Raw genomic sequence first — 13,433 nt, 5'->3', positions numbered from 1 at the left:
AAAAGGTCGGCAGCTATGGGAAATAGGGGTGGGGGATGGAGGGATCTTTGCATCATGGCACCAGATATGCTTAAGAAGGACCAGCTCAGAGGTATACCTGCACATTTCTTTTTGTAACATTTTTTCCCTGGAGGGCTAGAAACTGGTTCTTCTAAAAATGAAAGCTCAGAGTCTGGGGACCCTGATGGCCATAAGCTTGGTACAATGGCAGTGGTAGCTGGTAGCCTCTGACCTGGTAGGGCAGTATAAGTCCAAGGGGGTCTTGTCGGTGGGACTCCACCTAGGCGGGGAGAAGAGAGCCAGTGTGGTGTAGTAGTTAAGAGTGGTAGACTTGTAATCTGGTGAACTGGGTTCACGTCCCCGCTCCTCCACATGCAGCTGCTGGGTGACCTTGGGCTAGTCACACTTCTCTGAAGTCTCTCAGCCCCACTCACCTCACAGAGTGTTTGTTGTGGGAGAGGAAGGGAGAGGAGATTGTTCACTGCTTTGAGACTCCTTAGGGTAGTGCTAAAGCGGGATATCAAATCCAAACTCTTCTACTCTTCTTCTTCTTAGGCAAGGGCAGATTGTTCTAGCTTTGTTCCAATCCTCATAGCTTGCAAAGCTGTGCACACTAAAACATTGCTGTTTTATAAGCAGTTAGTGCTTAACTAAGCCCAAAAAGCCATGTGGAAAAAGATGACCCCTATTGAATTATTCACTTCTCTGCCTTCTTTCCAGAATGTGGAACGACATTTAACAGACTAAGGTGTAGGAGACCAGAGTTAAAAGTAGCACTCATCTACGAATAGCTCCCTGGGTGATCTTGGGCTACTTACTGCCTGGCTATGTCTCAGACATAGAACACAAATGAAAGCTGTCTGTAGACAAACGCTGGCTCCCTCGGCCTATAGAGTGAGATGAGCGCCGCAACCCCAGAGTCGGTCACGACTGGACCTAATGGTCAGGGGTCCCTTTACCTTTACCTTTACGTACAGAAGCACCTTTTTTGTGTGTCCTGAATCTTCCAACAGTCAGATTCATTGGATGTCCATGACTTCTAGCAATGTGACAGAAGGATGAAAAAGAAAATCTGTATCCATTTCTCCATGCCATGCAAAATTTTACACACTTGTCTCATGTCTACTCTTACTTGCTTTTTCTCAAAATTAAAAAGTCCTTAATGCTGCTTCATAGAGGACTTCATAGAGGACTTGCTCCATCCCATTGATAATAATAATAATAATTTATTATTTGTAACCTGCCCATCTGGCTGGGTTTCCCCAGCCACTCTGGGCGGCTTCCAACAAAGATGAAAAACACATTAAAATGTCACACATCAAAAACTTCCCTGAACCGGTCTGCCTTCAGATGTCTTCTAAATGTCAGGGAGTTGTTTATCTCTTTGACATCTGATGGGAGGGCGTTCCACAGGATGGGTGCCACTACCGAGAAGGCCCTCTGCCTGGTTCCCTGTAGCTTTGCTTCTCGCAAAGCTTTGATCATTTTGTTTGCCCTTTTCCAGCTCTATAATATCCTTTTCATTGCATCTGCCCTTGCTGGGCCATTTGCAGATACAGTGCTACTTTGGTTCTCAAACTTAATCCGTTCCGGAAGTCCATTCCAAAACCAAAGCATTCCAAAACCAAGGCGTGCTTTCCCATAGAAAGTAATGCAAAATGGATTAATCTGTTCCAGACTTTTAAAAACAACCCTAAAACATCAATTTAACACAAATTGTACTATCTAACGAGACCATTGATCCATAAAATGAAAGCAACAATCAATGTACTGTATTATAAAATAAATAAGACAGTACTGTAGATGATAAAAATTAAATTTAAATTCTTTTCTTACCTGCACTGATGATAGTCATTGTTTGGATGGGGGCTTTATCCATTTCCACAGTTACACAATCAATCAACCAACCAACCAACCAACCAACCAACCAACCAACCAACCAATCACAAAAACAAATTAACCAAATAAGCCTCAAAAACAAAAATGCAAAACAATAAGTAAAAACAAAAGGGCCAAACTGCATCCATTCCAAAAGTCCATTTGACTTCCGAAATGTTCAAAAACCAAGGTGTGGCTTCTGATTGGTGCAAGTGCCCTGGAAACAATAGCTGACAGCTGCATCAGATATTCGGCTTCTGAAAAATATTTGAAAACCGGAACACTTACTTCTGGATTTTCGGTGTTTGGGAACCAAGGCTCTTGAGTACCAAGGTACCACTGTACTTTTCCTGCAGAAAAGGAAGCACTTGATTAATTTTAGTCTGTATGAGAGGTGAAGGAGATAAATACACATCATTGTATTACCGTATTTTTCACTCCATAAGACACACCTGTGGTTCATGCTGTGGCCAAGGACATGTGATCTGATGGTGAATTTGGGGTGACCCAATGCAAAAATCCTGAGGACCCATGTGGATCTGTGCTTTGTAACCACGTTTTTGAGTCATTGCGGTCCCACGCAACAGTGGGTGCGTGATTTTTTTCAGTGCCGGCTATAGCCATGGACATGCTACGTGATCTGATGGTGAATTTGGGGTGACCCAATGTAAAAATCATGAGGATCCATGGGCTTTTACCTCCCCCCTCCCAGGCAGCCTCCCCTAGTGTACCTTATCTCTCTCCCGTTCCCACCGATCAGCTGCTTCCTTTCAACACTCCCTTCCCTCTTGTTTGCCTTAGTGTCTTTTCCTTAGCTGGAGCAGTTTTTTGCTCCTCCTTTTCTTCTAATTTCTGTCCTTATTGCTTTAGTCTTCCTGTTTTCCCCCTTTGCAAGTTTGCTATCTTTACCTCCCCCCTCCTAGGCAGCCTCCTTTATCTCTAGCATCCCTTATCTCTCCCCCGATCGGCAAATGATTAGCGGCTTCCGTCTTTTTTTTTTTTTTTTTTAAAAAAAGCATGATCTGCTTTTCTCCCCTGGGCAATTCGGCTCCAGGGCCCATGCATTCGCTCCATAAGACGCACAGACATTTCCCCTTACTTTTTAGGAAGAACAAAGTGTGTCTTATGGAGCAAAAAATACGGTACTTCAGCCAAATCACTCACAAAAAGGAAACAGCAATGGTTTCATGAAAGGAAATAGCCATTCTCATTTGTTGAGATTGTCAAACAACCGATAAGTACCAGGTGAATTACATGCTTCTTACATCTCACCTCCTCAACATTGCTTTCTGCTTCCTTGCTACTGTTGTATATACTTTGCCTATTGTGCTATTGTGAATCCCATAGAACATAAAGTGGTACTAGATGCCTTATAACCCCATTTCAATTTTCTGTCATGTATGTCCAAAGGTGTTTCATTTCAGTGTGTGTCTTACCTGCAGAAAAGATAACCGGCACAGAAAAAGCAAGCATGAAAACCCAAAGTGCAAAGGAATTGTTGAAACTTGACTTGGATCTCATGTTGAACCACAAGAGCGGACTACTGAGGCAGAATGCTCTGATGATCGTTCTATATCCTCTGGATAAAAGGATTTGTGATATACCAACATGTAACCCTGTGTATGAATGAGCCAGATTCAATGAATGAGAGCCAGTGTGGTGTAGTGGTTAACAGCAGTAGACTCGTAATCTGGTGAACTGGGTTCACGTCTCCGCTCCTCTACATGCAGCTGCTGGGTGACCTTGGGCTAGTCACACTTCTCTGAAGTCTCTCAGCCTCACTCACCTCACAGAGTGTTTGTTGTGGGGAAAGAAGGGAAAGGAGAATGTTAGCTGCTTTGAGACTCCTTCGGGTCGTGATGAAGTGGGATATCAAATCCAAACTCTCCTCCTCCTCCTCCTCCTCCTTCTTCATGTGAAGACAGAAACAATTCGTGAAGGAAGCAAAAATGATATGCTTGAGGAAGCCATAGTTTTCAAGGAACATAAATAAAGTTCAGCATGATCTTAACCAGGAGTTGAAGGGTTCAATAGCATCTATTGTTTTAAATGTTTCAATAAATTATTATCTGTTTCAGGTATTGTGGTCCATGGTTGCTACTACTTAAGGAGATGCAGTGTTCCAAAACAAGGGAATACTGTACTGCATATTAACTTGATAAACATCTCAGTTATGAAAGGTCAAGGTAAAGAGTTATGCCTACAGCATTGCCAAAAAAATTTGAACATAATATATTATATAATGAATATGGCTTTAAATTATTGGCACTGCCCCCTGCCCCAGGATTACAGACAGGAGTATATCCTCAAAATTCCCAGATACATTGAAGTATACTGAGAGTCAAGTGTTAATTTCATGCTCTTTATTCAGCTCATAGTAGCAATGAATGAAATTTTCCCCAAAATATCTAGCTATATATACATTATTTACACAATGGGCCCCGCGTGGTTGGCTAATTTTGTGCTGCTTCTGCAGGCCAATCAGGTCACTGATTCACTTCCACCTGAAGCTGGATTGGGTGGCTCCAGCGGACCAATCAGACTGCTGCATTCTGGATCCTATTGTTCTAGGATTCAGCTCAGTACATAACATACATCCTGGCCACTTCTGCACCCAAGGCATGTAGGCTAGTGTCATGTACTGAGTTGAATAGGATCCAAACTGCAGCAGTCTGATTGGTCCTAGAACAATAGGATCCAAAATGCAGCAGTCTGATTGGTCCTAGAACAATAGGATTCAGAATGCAGCAGTCTGATTGGTCCTAGAACAATGCAGCAGTATGATTGGTTGGCAGGAACCACCCAATCATGCTCCAGATAGAAGTGAATCCACAACCTGATTGCCTTACAGTAGAATTCCGGAATTAGCCAATCATGTGCAGCCCATTGTGTAAATAATGTATATAAAGCAGATACTTTGAGGGGACTTTCATTCATTCCTCCTCACCACTATGAGCTGAATAAAGAGCATGAAATCATTTTGCGACTCTGAGTATATTTCAGCTTGTATATGACAGTAGCCTTCATAGTTGAGGTCATTTTATTCCACTCAATTGCTAGCCAAAGGGTTTGAAATTGAATTTGCAACCTACTGAATTTTGAAGATTTCTTTAAGTTAATGCACTGTTCAGTATTCCTTGGCTTTAGTATACTGTGTCTCCTTGAGTGGTAAATATTGTGCTTAATGTCACGAACTTTACTTTCTGTTCATTTACTACTATGGCTTCCTAAAGATTATCATGCAACATGTATGCTAATAATCTTTTCATCTCCTTGATGAATAGCTCCTGAAATCACAGGCATTGCATCAGAAGCATTCATGAAAAGGGCTTATGTGCCAAAGTATCATGGACTCCTATAAATAGACGGGCATTTAGCATTCTTGGAAACACAGAACTGCCATCAGAGCATTCTGCCTTCCTAGACCACTCTGGTCAAGTTGGGATCCGAGTCAAGCTTCAAAAATGTGTTTGTGGTGGTTTTTCATGGTTGCCATTCTGTTTTCTGAAATGCTTTTGTTTTCTGCAGGTAAGGCATGTTGTTGTTGTTTAGTCGTTTAGTCGTGTCCGTCTATTCCAACTCTACACTTTTATGATTCTATGATTCTACTCTGGAACAAGCATAATCTTTTCATGTTAATATTTGTTGTTTAGTTGTTTAGTCATGTCTGACTCTTTGTGATCCCATGGACCAGAGCACGCCTGGCACTCCTGTTTTCACTGCCTCCCGCAGTTTGGTCAGACTCATGTTTGTGGCATCGAGAACACAGTCCAACCATCTCGTCCTCTGTCGTCCCCTTCTCCTTGTGCCCTCCATCTTTCCCAACATCAGGGTCTTTTCCAGGGAGTCTTCTCTTCTCATGAGGTGGCCAAAGTATTGGAGCCTCAGCTTCACAATCTGTCCTTCCAGTGAGCACTCAGGGCTGATTTCCTTAAGAATGGTTAGGTTTGATCTTCTTGCAGTCCATGGGACCCAAAGGTATAAAATTTGACATTTATATTTGGATTTCTTTATTGTATTGTAATTTGGAATGTTTTAAAGTGGTTTTTATTGGAGTATAAAATTGGAAAACTTAATAAATATTATTTAAAAATAAAAATAAATATGACACCTTTAATAAGGATCTTTATTTCCATTACGTTTTCTTTCTCTTCCTTACACAGCATGATATGTGATGATAGCACTCTCCATTTTGTTCGGTGCCCGGGGAGCAGGTGTGTCCTTCACAGAAGCCTCTCTTTCTTCTACATTCTTCTTTACCATTTTGGATTGCATTTATCACAGCCGGGTCATATGCAGATATATCTCCTAAACAAAGGAAGCAGTCTGATAATATTGGTCTGTATGAGAGGTGAAGGGAATAAATATGCATCACTGTATGGCTTCAGCCATATCTCCTATGAAAAGGAAACTCTATTACCAATGGATTTCATGAGAGGTGAGGGGGGAAAAACCATTCTCATTTGTTGAGATTGCCCAACCATGTTCAGGAACCAAGTGTGTTCCATGCTTCTTACGCCTCACCTTCTTAATAGTTATTTTTTCAGCTTCCTCCTCATTATCCTTTTGCCTATGTGCACTCAATACACTAGCCATTGTCTGAACCCCACCCCTGTGTCACCTGAAGTTTCTTAATAAACTCATGGTAAAATGAGTTATTCTTTGGATTCCTTCCAGTCAGGATTCAGGCCTTATCATGGGACTGAAACTGGCTTGGTCACACTGGTCAATGATCTCCAGTGGGCTACGGACAAAGGTGAAAGCTGTTTACTAGTTCTGCTGGATCTCTCCCAAGCCTTTGACACCATCGACCATAACATCCTTCTGGACCGTCTAGAGGGTCTGGGAGCTGGGGGCACTCTTATACAGTGGGTTCACTCCTTCCTCCCGGGCCATGCCCAGAAAGTGGTTTGGAGGATGAGTGTTCAGACCCCTGGGCTCTCACCTGTGGGGTGCCTCAGGGTTCCGTCCTCTCCCCCATGCTTTTTAACATCTACATGCAGCCGCTGGGAGAGATCATCATGGGGTTTGGGCTGGGTGTTCACCAGTATGCGGATGATACCCAGCTCTATCTCTCTTATAAATAGGAACCAGTGAAGGTGGTTAAGGTGCTGTGTGAGTGCCAGAAGGCAGTTGGAGGATGGATGGTGACTGACAGATTGAGGTTGAATCCTGACAAGACAGAAGTACTGTTTTGGGGGAACAGGGGGTGGGCGGGGGTGGAGGAGTGTAGAAAGAATGCTAACCTAAGAATTGTCACCTGAGCTCCAGTGAAGTAAATGACTGATCAGCCTGCCAGACAAATCCAGATTTTATCCTCCTTTACATCTATGGTTATTCTTCCTCTCTTTGCAGGACAAGCTAAACCCAAGACTTGTAAGGTGGTGGGACGTTACTGCATTCCTCATAAATCAGACTCCCCTAGGAATTCCATAATTCCAGCCCAGTGTAAGCAGAATGAAAAGTGCTGCAAAGATTAATAAGGTTCATATCAATTGATTTTATGCATCTTCAGTGATAGAAGCCAAGAGAGCTCACTTTGTCCCATGGACTGCAAGAAGATCAAACGTATCCATTCTTAAGGAAATCAGCCCTGAGTGCTCACTGGAAGGACAGATCATGAAGCTGAGGCTCCAATACTTTGGCCACCTCATGAGAAGAGAAGACTCCCTGGAAAAGACCCAGATGCTGGGAAAGATGGAGGGCACAAGGAGAAGGGGACGACAGAGGACGAGATGGTTGGACAATGTTCTTGAAGCTACAAACATGAGCCTGACCAAACTGCAGGAGGGAGTGGAAGACAGGAGTGCCTGGTGTGCTCTGGTCCATGGGGTCATGAAGAGTCGGACACGACTAAACGACTAAACAACAACATAATTTAGGAATCTGAAACCTTGGCCACTCTCCTGCAAAGCACCCAGATTCAGTAGATCCTGATCTATCTCCCCCCCCCCCTTTCTCCATCCTATCCAGATGGAATTCCAATTAACCCTCATCCAGTTCATTCATGATTCCAACCACTGGTTCGCTACATTCACTATCTCACCCCACTCAAATGTAAAGGAAGAATAAAAATGGGTGTCTGGATGATCTTCACTGGTTCTTGTTGGTAAGGCCAGATGATGCCCTGAATGTCTAAATTTATTGAATGGATGTTGTAGAGATGAACAAAAGAGTTCATATATTCTACAACATGGATTGGAGCATGCATTATTCTGTTGTTGTTGTTTAGTCGTTTAGTCGTGTCTGACTCTTCGTGACCCCATGGACCAGAGCACGCCAGACACTTCTGTCTTCCACTGCCTCCTGCAGTTGGGTCAAACTCATGCTGGTAGCTTCGAGAACACTGTCCCACCATCTCGTCCTCTGCCATCCCCTTCTCCTTGTGCCCTGCATCTTTCCAAGCATCAGGGTCTTTTCTAGGGAGTTTTCTCTTCTCATGAGGTGGCCAAAGTATTGGAGCCTCAGCTTCAGGATCTGTCCTTCCAATGAGCACTCAGGGCCAGTGTGGTGTAGTGGTTAAGAGCAGTAGACTCGTAATCTGGGGAACCGGGTTCCCCAGATGGATTATTCTCCTCCAGCACCATTATTCTACCATGGATTATTCTCCTCCAGCACAATAATTATTCTACAACATTGCTTATTTCATCCTTGAAATAATTAGCAAACATATCACAACATGCTTCCAGGGATTGACATGGACAGACACCATAGGCGCCAACTCCATGGGCCTGAGGGGGCCCGAGCCCCCTCAAAAATTCATTTGGGGGGGCTCTGCCCCCCAATAATTTAAGAAAAACAAAGCCACTCCCGATCTAGAGAGGGGGTGGGGTTGTGGGCTCTCGACCCATCAACAATCTCGCGGGGCTGGCGTCAGCCCCGCGAGAAGCGGGGATTCCCCCTAGCTCATTAATATTCACCGCCCACGGCGGCAGCCAATTGGCTGCCGCAAAGGGCGGGCCCTCACAGGTTCACTTAATGTCGGGGCAGCCCAGGGCTCGCCCCTTTCGTTCCCCCAGCAGCAGCGGTTTGGAGGTCTTGGGCCCCTCCAATATTTTTTATAAGTCGGTATGGGCCCCCGCCCCCCAATATTTTTTATAAGTCGGCGCCCCTGACAGACACCCTTTGGGCCCCTGGGACCCCAGCACTAACATCACCACTGGGACTTCTACCACCGTCAATGTTGTGGTCTGGCACTACTGTTGTTGCCACCAGTCACTCATTCACCCTTCCCTTCCTCTTGTTTACATGGTGGTGGTGAATGATATGGGACTCAGGCTAATGCTCTATTCCATGGCCTTGTGGACCAAGGAGGTCACATAGGTGAGACCAAGCTGTTCTGGTTTTCTTCCCATCCTCCTTCCTTGTGAAGCTGTAGACACCAAAGCATTGCAGTTGTGTAAGGACTTGGTGCCTAACTAAATTCAAAAAGTGTGTAACCTTATTTTACTACGGGTCGCTACCATCACAATTTCTAGTATGGACTAATGTCACAGTAACTTTGATGATGATAACTACAATGTATTTCCTGCACATCATTCTAAGGTCACAGGGTGGGCAACAGCAATTAAAGCAATATTTAAAAAACAGTTTAAAACTGCTTGAAATTACAGAAATAATACAGGTATCCTGAAAAAGATATGCATCTCAAGTGTCAAATGCCAGGATACAGAAGTAATTTTCAGGATTCTCTGAAAGCTTTCCTCCTGGTTCCATGAAACACAATACAAGGCTTTAATGTTTTGTATACCGTGGGACTTATGCAAATGCAGGCAATTCAGGCAATAGACAAGCTAATCCTATGTGCAGCTACACAAAGGCAAGTGCTCTAACTGGCCCGAACCATAGATGATGATCTGACACTGACACAGTTCTGGGGCACTTTTATAAAGGCTGTAAGCATTTCTGCAGCCACTTGTTCCTCCTGGTGGGCTGAGCCCTCTGTTCCCTTCTCTTTCAACTCCTCTTAGACCTAGGTAATGGGGGAAGGAGTCTCTGGCTCTTGGAACCAGTGGAACTTCCCTTCTAGACTGAAAGAGCTACTCCGTGTATCCAATGATGCCAGAGCAGGTGTGTCAAAGAACAGCTCTTCCAAGCCTAGAGAGCAAGGCAGAGACAAAGAGAGGGATGGATCTTGCAGCTGCCATGGCAGGAATGGATAAGGCGAGAGAGCAAGTTGAGGAAGCGCCCTCCCAGGATCTTCACTGGCAGATTTCTCCACTCACAGTGGGGGTTGCTACATCCCACTGGAGCCCTCTCTCAGGTCCTCCATCTGCATCATCCCAACTTGGCCATCCCATCAGAGCTCTATAATGAAGGTCCTAGACACATCTCCATGAGAAGAGAATTTCACAGCTTAGTGGCTGCTACTGAGATTGCCCTTTCCTTTGAGATTCTGATGACAGTGGTAAAACTCCCTCTGACAATCTTACTTATCATTGAGGTCCAGTGCCGAGGGCCTTCTGGCGGTTCCCTCCCTGCGAGAAGCCAAGTTACAGGGAACCAGGCAGAGGGCCTTCTCAGTAGTGGCACCCGCCCTGTGGAACGCCCTCCCACCAGATGTCAAAGAGAAAAATAACTACCAAACTTTTAGAAGACATCTGAAGGCAGCCCTGTTTAGGGAAGCTTTTAATGTTTAATAGGTTACTGCATTTTAGTGTTTTGTTGGAACCCGCCCAGAGCGGCTGAGGAAACCCAGCCAGATGGGCGAGGTATAAATAATAAATTATTATATATCACCTGCGAGGGTCTGTAGGGCAGGCGGCAGTCTTTTATGTATACAGGGCCTGAGACATCTAGGGCTTTAAACAGTAATGTGAGCACCTTGAATTGGACCCAGAAATGAACCGTCAAATAGCAAAGCTTTTTTAAAACAGGATTTATATGAGATCTGGATGAACCCCAGCCAGTAATCTGATCACTGCATTTTCGACCAGTTGAAGTTTCTGTGTCCTCTTCAAGGGCAGGACACATAGTCTGCATTCAGAAGGCACCAGATTCAGGATTGGGGGAGTCCATTGATTGGAACCTTGGAGTTTCTGTGCAAAACAGAACATTCATAAGCAGCCAGCATAATTATGAAGACATTAAACTGGGTGTTTTTATTTCCATTTCATTGTGTCTTGCTATTTGGTGGGTTCGCAGCAAGGTGACAGGTAATAGCAAACTTTTATTTCCACGGATCCCTCAGGACAGCGGGTGTCAGCGCAGCGCCCTCCTTTAGCCTCACATGCTTGTATGCCTCTCAACTTTTCATTCTCAGTTTCTCCTGCACAAAGGAAGCACATTAACCAAAGGTAAAGGACTCCATACAGACTCAGTAATACACATACACACAGACACAGTGGTACCTTGGGTTAAGAACTTAATTCGTTCTGGAGGTCCGTTCTTATCCTGAAACTGTACTTAACCTGAGGTACCACTTTAGCTAATGGGGCCTCCCGCTGCCGCCACCACATGATTTCTGCTCTCATCCTGAAGCAAATTTCTTAACCTGAGGTACTATTTCTGGGTTAGCGGAGTCTGTAACCTAAAGTGTCTGTAACCTGAGGTACCACTGTAAATATATATATGCTAGCTGCAGTGAGAAGTGCTGGAGATGTGGACACTCAAGGACATATATGAAACAAATTTGGTGGACTTGTCCAATAATTGAAATCTTTAGTTCAGTAGTGGTAAGTGTAGTATTGTTAATAGCACCTAATATTTTGTTCCCTCCCTCCCAGTAGAATTGGGAGGGGTGGGGTAGCCAACATTCATTCACAGCCATTGTAATGATGATTACATTAAACTGGGCTTTCCATCACATTTTGTCTTGCTATTAGGATGATATGCAGGAGGGTGATGTCCAGGGGCACCAGATCCTAGGGGCCCAGCCCTTTTGGCTTCCCAATAATTTTTTTGGGGGGGAAGCCTGGTCCCCCACTATGTTCCAAAATAATCATCAGGCAGAGTAGACCAAGCATGGAACCAAAGCATGCCCTGGCTTTAGTGGCTGGCTGGCTCTCTCTCCCTCTGCTGCTGCCATGGAGGGGAAGGAAGCAGCCTCTGGCTGATGGTGGCAGCAGAAAGGAGGAAGAGGGAGAGGAGGCGGCTGACTGCCAGAGAGGAGGAACTGCCAGCCACTGAAGCTGTGCTGCTGCTGCATTCAGCTCTGCCCCGGCTCCTCCCAATGTCGTGACTAAAGTATTATTTGGAGATTATCCTCCACAAAAGAAGTATTCTATTGATGATGGATTCCGTGAGTGGAGGACAAAACAAGTATAAATCAGTCATCCTACTTCAGCCATATCTTCTGCAAAAAAAGAAACACTCTTAGTAATGCATTTGACTTATATGGATGGATGGTGGCTAACAGATTGAGGCTGAATCCTGACAAGACAAACTGTTTTGAGGGGACAGTGGACAGGCAGGTGTGGAGGACTCCCTGGTCCTGAATGGGGCAACTGTGTCCTTGAAGGAGCTGGTGCGCATTCTGGGAGTCATTTTGGACTCACAGCTGTCCATGGAGGCGCAGGTCATTTCTGTGACCAGGGCAGTTGTCTACCAGCTCCATCTGGTACACAGGCTGAGACCCTACCTGCCTGCACACTCTCTTGCCAGAGTGGTGCATGCTCTAGTTCTGCCTGGACACTGAGGTCCAGCTCTAAGGGCCTTCTGGCGGTTGCCTCACAGCGAGAAGTGAGTTTACAGGGAACCAGGCAGAGGGCCTTCTCGGTAGTGGCAGCCACCCTGTGGAACTCCCTCCCACCAGATGTCAAGGAAATAAACAACTATCTGACTCTTAGAAGACATCTGAAGGCAGCCCTGTTTAAGGAAGTTTTTAATGTTTGACGTTTTATTGTGTTTTTAATATTCTGTTGGGAGCTGCCCAGAGTGGCTCGGGAGGCCTAGCTAGATGTGCAGTAAGAGGTGGGATTAATAACCATTCTCATTTGTTGAGATTGCCCAACAATGTATGAGAAACAGATGTGTTCCATGATTCTTACATGTCACCATCTTAAATATGTATACATTCAGCTGCTTCCTCAACAGTTTTTTACCTGTCTATGCCTATTACGTTCACCATCATGTGAACCCCACCTCTCGTTGGCCGACGCTTCCCACAAAACTCATGTTAGTCTTTCATGCAGATGTCCACAACCTGGCATCCTCCAGATATTGTTGGATAATATCTCCTATTATCCCAGATTGGCCATGTTGGAAGAGGCTGATGGGGAAACTATAGAACAATTTTACTCTGCCCACCACACTGAATATTTGATAAAAAGAACCCTCTCATTTTGCCATCCACAAATAGCTCGGAGAGCATTGTGGCAGGGCAAGGTTTTGCTCATCCCAAAGATAGATGACGATAGATGATTGCTAGGTGACAGATGATAGATTACTGGTATATGCATGGCAGATGGCAAACAACAAGGGTCAGGTGCTAGATGACAGATAAATAGATAGATATAGGACTCAACTATACAGCTGCAAATAAAACATTTTAAGTGTGTTGTAAAGTGCATTATACAAATGTGACAGTAGATGGCAATGGTGAGCTATGGCAAATT

This window comes from Podarcis cretensis, assembly GCF_951804945.1.
Source record: "Podarcis cretensis genome assembly, chromosome: 3".
Classification (NCBI taxonomy): domain Eukaryota; kingdom Metazoa; phylum Chordata; class Lepidosauria; order Squamata; family Lacertidae; genus Podarcis; species Podarcis cretensis.
Note: the sequence above shows the minus strand (reverse complement) of the source record.